Raw genomic sequence first — 7857 nt, 5'->3', positions numbered from 1 at the left:
AATGTGCAAGTTCCTAAAGAATCGGGTTTATTTTTAATAATTTTTTTTCTTGTAGACATTTGGTAACGGGGTCCGTTGTCGAAAATGCTATATTACGTTCTGCTAAGAAGGAGCATAGCAATATTTCAGCCTTGTTTGGGTTCATTACATTTTCAATGAAGTCTTAAAAAAAATCCAAAAAAATGCGCGTACGCATGGTATGCATCATATTTAAGTCATCTGGGTCCAAAGAATAAGTATCTTTTGAAGCAGCTGCTGCAAAACACAAAGCTTGGAAAGATTTATTAAGAAAATAATTCAAAATCAGTTCTACTTACAAGATCTAGTAACAGAGAAAAATTACTGGGAAGTTAACAAACGTCATTTTTTACACAAAAAAACGTCCAAACGTCAACAGGATACAAAAAACGTCCAAATGCCGTTAAAAACGTCAACCTGGCAACGCTGAGGATCGGTAAGAGACTGAGAGCACTTCCCATTAAAGTGCATACAAGTTGGAATGTTTGACCACCTCTTTTAGAGCGAATATAGCTCCAAAAGGCCTTGGGGTTTACTTTCAGCTCAGATTCAAATCTCTTTATATATTTATTATATAGAAATTTGTCTAAGACGTTAAATTGCTTCATATAATAGTAATATTTATCTTTAAAGCTAATGATGTTGCGTTCCTTATACAGCTTGTAGAGTTTATGAAGTCGAGGCGGTAGAGGTGAAAGTTTATTAGTGAATAATTAAGTCAATTTATGTAGAAAAGATTCAAAGCACAAAGAGACATCTTGCGAATTCAGAATAGTCTTCCAGTTTACATCAGAAATAGCAGCATTTAATTCATTAAAATCGGCACCACGAAAGTCGAAAGAGTCTCAATTTTTATCTTCAATAGAAAAAATATCATATAATTCTAGAGTTACAATGAGAGGCACATGATGTTTATCAGTGGCGCTAATCGGAAAACCGCATTCATTCAAACTAAACATTAAGTTTTCATCAACAAAAATGAGTTCTAAAATTGTATTCAATTTATTAAAAATTTATTGATTTGAATGAAATTAAAGCTAAAGAGACTATCTAAAAAATAAATTTCATGAGCTCTATTAATATTTGTTTGGAGTTAAAATATCATTATTTTGAAAATTCACCAATTCAAATCGGTTAGATAAAAGACACCTAAGAAGCAGAAATCACAATTCTCATTATGCTCAACAAGATGCACTATATTGTTAACATGACATCTATACATATCTTCCGTACTAATTGGTGGGACATAAGACACACATATCAGTATTTACGAGCAAGGCCAAAAATACACACGCACAGTTGATCAATAAGAGAGTCGCCATCCAATAGTTGAATAATTGAAGAACGTATCATATAAGTTGACAAGTGATAAATTATGGGGAAAAAATTGTGCTACTATTTGAGAAAAAAAAATTATCTAAAAAGATTTCCCCATATGTAGATATACATATGTATTTATGTGTATGAAATGCAGGCCTTTCTTCTTATGGAGTTTTCTTCTTTACCTATAGCACTTAATCTCAGTCTTCACCAGGCGCCCTCTTTTCTGATTACATAATCTTATTTCCAATATCGAGCCCTAACCGCTAAAATAACGTAAGAGGCATTTTTAAAAAATTTTATTTTTGATGCAGAAATGCATCTAGATGCTCTAGGAATATTTCTGCATCAAAAATTAATTTTTGAAAAAAAATTGCGCTTATTATTATATTGGCGGTTAGGGCTTGATATGTTCCATTTATTGCCCTTATTATAACAAAAAAATGCACTCATTATAATAAAATAACATGCAGATAATATACTGAAAATTGTACGCTTGGAATATAATCTAACTACACTTTTGTTTGTACACTTAGGTCTCTTTTTATGCCGTATATTTGTTCCTCAGAAAGTCGCACAAAAAAAATCCGCACAAAAAAGTTCTTTACTTTCATACAAAAACGGAAGATGCGTTCAAGAACTTTCAAAAACCTTACAAATTCAGATGCTCAATACAAAAAATCACAAAAACAAACATATACATACATAAAAATACCAATGAGGCAATATTAATAGAAAAATACCCAAAAATGATAATAAGTAGCTACATACATCTCGACCTACCTTAAGCAGGGATCACACGATTTGCACATTTGTACACAAAATGCGAAATTTAGATTTGTCCACATTTGCGCATTTGGATAGCGATGTACAAATGATTTGTTTTGCGATCAGACGATTTGGCTGCCAAAGATCCAAATGATTTGGCACACATTTGCGCACAGCAGTAAAGTGACAAATATTGTCCACATTCATTCACACGATTTAACCATTTGGTCATAAATACTTAAACAGATGATCCGGTGTCAACCATACTTTTGCATTTATGATTTCGTGAGATTTGAAGTGATATAAACAAAAATAATATATACGCGCAGGTACTCAGAATTTTGAATACACCCTCAAAATCTGGGCTGAAGGTAAAAAACGCGTTGTTCATAGGTTGAAGCATTTACTTGCTCGTAACTTTTTTTCTGTTTGCCCGATGAAAAATACTTACATATGCCATTTAAAAGAAAACATTTCGTTGTTTACAACCATTTATAAATGGTTAATTTGTCTTGAGAATGGGTACCCTATGTATGTATACTAGTTAACAAAATAGTCGGACAAGTCGTAATTTAAAATGAAAAAAAGTTAAAAATTTAAATGTTGCATATCGATGGCTGAGTGGAAGATCGACCTATCTCGGAAGCCAGTTCAAAAACGCCCTGTCTCTGAAAATTTTTCAAGAACGCCCTACTTCAAAGTTTGATTGAAAAACGCCCTATTTCAGAATTTGGTTGAATAACGCCCTATCACAGAATTCATTTCAAAAATGCCCTATCTCAAACGAAACCACATTGAAAATAAGCTGATATAGGGCGTTTTTGAAACGGCAGCTAAGATATGGCGTTTTTCAATAAAATTCTGAAGTAGGGCGTTCTTGAAAAATTTTCGGAGATAGCGTGTTGTTAAAAAATTTTCTGAGATAGGGCGTTTTCGAACTGGTTGCCGAGATAGGTCGATCTTCCACTCAGCCATCGATATACTCTGTAAGATTCCTTTCAGTGATCGGACTTCTACCACATTGTTGTAGATCAACCACTTTTTTCAGCACACCTACCACACAAGGTCTGAAATCTACCACATATTCGCGTTTTTGAGTAGTTTTATTTTTGCTCAACATAATTTTCTTAATTTTAAGAGCAAAAATTTTCCAACACTAAACACTAACAAGAGGCAGAATGGGAGGATAAAAAAAACTGTAAAATAGTAAATTTTCTCAATATTCAATTCTTCGACATCAAACGTGGTTTTATTGTGTTAAATTGCAAAATATATGATTTATAAAAAGAATTAATAGCGAAAATGATAAAAACCGGCGATGTTTGTGAAAGCATTAGCAAATTTCAGTGCATCTCAAATTTCTAAAGCGTTGTTTACTTTTACTTGAGAATTGTCAAAATCGGCAAATCACAAGTAGCATTTCTGGAACGAGCCACATTTGTTCGCTACATCGTGATGTGATAAAAAGAAAAGCTGGCAGCACTCTGCAAGGTTGCAGAAATCTTTCAAAATATGTTCGAAACTGTCAAGGAAAAAAATTGCCAAAACCAACGCAATTTTTATCAACTTCAATCTTGCACTTTATTATATTTTTTTTTTTTTTTTTTTTAGAATTTTTTTTATTTATTGAATCTGCCCTGCCTAAGAGCCTAACAATAAGTTTTCGAATCTTAATCTATTCACTTAATTTACATCCCCTAGTTGGGATGAGTATTTTCTTAACTGGCCCTAAGAAAAGATTACGACTGGGCTGGTAAGTCATTCCTACGTAGTCTTGAGGTCCTGTTGACACGCAATAAAGATCTTGCTAAATGATTTGGGTGCGCTAAAAGCTTCGATACATATTTCGTCTTCCGTTGTTCTATTTCGGTTCGTACTTCTGGTATTCTCAAGTCGCGGTGAATGTTCTCATTTCGCATATACCAAGGTGCTCCGGTGATTGTTCGAAGGATTTTAGATTGCGCACGACGAAGGATTTCGATGTTGCTGCTGCTCGCGTTTCCCCATAACTCACATCCATAGGTCCATATCGGTTTTAAAACTGTATTGTAAATAAGCACTTTATACTCCAGACTCAGGGGTGAGCGAGAGTTAATAAGCCAGTGGAGAGAATTAGCCTTCAGCTTGAGATGAGTCCTTTTAGCCACTATGTGGTTTCGCCAAGTAAGTCGCCTGTCCAGGTGGACCCCTAGGTAAGTGACATGATTGCTTTGTGGTATTTGTACGTTGTTTAAAGTCAAGGGCGGAAAGTTACTCTTATTCAGTGTAAATGTAACTTGCTTACATTTTTGCTCGTTAACCTTTATTCGCCAGTTTGCGAGCCAATTGGCAACAGCTTCCATATGATTGCCTAGGAGCACAGTTGCTTGTAGAGGACACTTGGAGCGACTGATTATGGCAGTGTCATCGGCAAAAGTGGACATTATCAGGCGGTCGTTTGTAGGAATATCCGCGGTGTATAAGACATACAACATCGGGCCAAGGACACTGCCTTGTGGCACTCCAGCTTCGATTGCATGGGCTTCAGAAATGGTGGTGTTACATCGAACTGCAAACTTTCGATTATAAAGGTATGACTTAAGCAGTTTGTGTGTGCTTTGTGGGAGTAGCATTTGTATTTTATACATAAGACCATCTAGCCAGACGCGGTCAAATGCCTGGGCGACGTCAAGAAATATTGCAGCGCAATATTCCCTCTTTTCAAACGCTGTTCGGATTTCGGTTGTTATGCGATTTACCTGCTCGATTGTTCCATGTTTTTCCCTGAAGCCAAATTGGTGAAGTGGTATTATATTGCGGGCTTGCAGATGTGGGGAGATACGCAGCATAAGAAGTTTTTCGAATAATTTCGACATACACGGTAGCAGGCTGATGGGCCTATATGAAGATGGCTGCGTTTTGTCCTTTCCGGGCTTTGGTATCATCACAATAGTCGACTTTTTCCATTGGTGAGGGAAATGACAATGTTTAGTGATTGCGTTAAATAGCATACATATGCAAAGTACAGCACAATTTGGTAGCTCAATAATCATTTTTGGGGTTATTAAGTCGTGCCCTGGGGCCTTATTTGGTTGCAGTTGATCCTTAATTACTTTTGAAATTTCTTCAGGTACAAATTTCAGCGGCTCAAATTTTGACACATTGGGTACGGGTGGAAGTTGAAAATTATTAGTTGCGGGGTTTGGCCTAAAAACATTTTTTAGATGAGAAGCAAAGGTGTTTGCTTTTTCTGCGTCACTCCGAGCCCATTTGCCATTGTGGTCCCGTACTGGCATTTCAGTCTCTATTGGCGCATTTAGCTTGTGGTGTGCTTTCCATAACGAGTGCTTTGTGCTAGTCGGTGAGAGCTTTTGGATGTACCGGTACTGTGCGTACTGCTCCTCGTTCTTGAGGGCTCTCGTCAGTGCATGTGTGGCCGCCTTGAGCAGTTGTTTTGATGCTGGTGATCTATGAGTCTGCCATATACGTCGTAGGCGTCGTTTTTCCAAGACAAGCATTTCAATTTTCCTATTGGTTAAATTATATTTTTTATTTTGCACATAACCTTTCTGGGGTGTGGAAATGCTAGCGGCTGCTCTAAATGTAGATTCAAGAGCGGCTATGGAGTTTTCAATATCGGTCGGCGTATCTAAATTTGGATCGAGGTCTATATGCGCACTGATATATTTTTTATACTTTAACCAATTTGTAGCCCTTGTCGTGAGCATATAGGGTGACTCTTTTTCTTGCGGCTGATGCCACAAGGTGAAAAGTACAGGTGAGTGGTCTGATGAGAGATCTGCAACTGATTCTGTACTAATAAGGCCGCGAGGAATTTTCCTTGTCACCGCAAAGTCAATCAAATCTGGCAACTTTTGCGGGTCTGCCGGCCAATATGTAGGCTTTCCAGGAGAAGCGTAATCGAGTTTGTTTCTTCTACATATAAGCGCGTTATATAATTGCTTGCCTTTAGGGTTGCACAAGCGTGAGCCCCAGTGAGGGTGCTTCGCATTATAATCACCTGCAGCAAGGAAGCGCTCTCCCAGCGAACTGAAGAAATCCATAAACTGTTTTTCTGTTATCGTGAAACGTGGGGGACAATAAACCGCGGACAGCGTAATATCACCTTGCTTTGTTTGTACGCATATTGATGTTGCTTGCAGATAATTCTCGGCAATTCCAGTCAAATGATGGTGTTTAATCCGGTTTCTGACTAAAATACCAGTTCCGCCATGCGCCTTTCCATCTGGATGATTCGTGCAATAAAAGGTATATCCCGAAATGTCAAAATTATATCTATTAGTTAGGTGTGTTTCAGCAAGGAGCATTATGTCAATTTCCTTGTCCTTAAGAAATTTTGACAGCTCTAGTTTGTGGCGAGGAATGCCATTTGCATTCCAGAGGGCTATTTTAAGTAAGGTCATTATCTTGTTTGCTGAGTAGCAAGCAGGTTGAGCAGCGTATTTTGATTTCGCATGAGTTCTTGCATTGTGTTTTGCATGAAAGTCATGAAATTCATCATGCTTTGTTGCATCGACGCTATCATAGCTTCGATATTGGATTGTTTACCATATTGTGCATGGGGATGCTGTTCTTGCGGCGCAACTTGAGGAGCAGTTTTTGTAGGGGCACGGTTTTCTAAGCCTGATTTTAAGGCACTTGCAAACGAGACGCCATTGACGGTGTTTGATAGAACTGTTGGCGACGTGGCTCTTTTGGCGAAGAAGACGTCAGGATTCATTTGGGAGGGTACAAAGGCATTCGGTACATTATGTGTACGTATGGAAGCCACGCGTTGGTTGATCCGGTTTTTTAACTCCTTATAGACTGGACAGCCTCTGTAGTTTGCTGTGTGATTTCCACCGCAGCTACCACATTTTTTTGCACGCGGATCTTCTTTGTTTGATGTGCAAGTGGCAGAGACATGTAGCTCTCCACAAGCTACGCACACTGAGCGAAGCGTGCAGTAAGACCTAGTATGACCATACTCCTGACAGTTGGTGCATTGTACAGGGCCATTTCTCTTATGCGGTTCTTCCACAGTTATCCTACGATGCAGCAGATATTGTAATTTATAAATTGGATGCACATCGTTTTTGCCCAGAGGTTTGTTTTCAGGCTCGAGCTCAACTTTAAACATAGGTTGAGGGATTTTGTTCCTATTAAAAATATTCACAGCAGCTTTTGGATTGAAACCTTGTTCTTTAAGTGCTTCCAAAACTTCCACAGCTTCAACGCTTGGTTCGATACCTTTAATTACAATTTGTAGACCTTTTGCACTTTTAAGTTGGTATGTATAAAATTTTGTGTTTGTGTCATTCAGGTTGTTTAGGCCAACGGCCTAAATTTGTCGCAGCATTTTCGACCCACCCTAATGCTTAACATAGCTTCATTATTATGTCAACTGTCGAACTGTTTACCACTATGTTACTTATGCTAAAATGTCCCTTCGGTAAATATACAGTTCGACAGGCTACAGTAAGAATAAATTTAAACCGGTCACTTACTTGTTTTCCGAGAGTGAATCCAAGAGGACGTTTTTCCAGCCACCGTGTTCCGAGTCAAATCAAAGGTAATCTATAGAAACACATCTATGCATATATTGTCACCAATTTATATATATGAATAAACATTTATACAAAGTTGAATTCTAATACAAACTCTTGTTCATTTCTTTTCATTGGAATTAATTCGGCATCAACCTGGTCCAACCGTTGTGCCGGAGTAACATACTGGTCCTTCAGCGCCGTAATATTTGAACTTTTAATTGCC

General features: G+C 37.6%; 1 long non-coding RNA gene across 1 annotated transcript; it reads right to left on the bottom strand.

The window, feature by feature from the left end:
- Positions 1-7477: 7477 nt before the first annotated feature.
- On the bottom strand, positions 7478-7851 carry LOC118749362. The gene is made up of 2 exons (XR_004994206.1): positions 7747-7851; positions 7478-7662 (listed from the first exon to the last, which is right to left on the bottom strand). It is a non-coding gene; the product is annotated as an uncharacterized LOC118749362 (long non-coding RNA).
- Between the last annotated feature and the right edge of the window lie 6 nt (positions 7852-7857).

Source organism: Rhagoletis pomonella, unplaced genomic scaffold (genome assembly GCF_013731165.1).
Source record: "Rhagoletis pomonella isolate Grant_MI unplaced genomic scaffold, Rhpom_1.0 Rhpom_scaffold_00001, whole genome shotgun sequence".
NCBI classification, from domain to species: domain Eukaryota; kingdom Metazoa; phylum Arthropoda; class Insecta; order Diptera; family Tephritidae; genus Rhagoletis; species Rhagoletis pomonella.
Note: the sequence above shows the minus strand (reverse complement) of the source record. Positions and strands in the feature narration are given on the sequence as shown.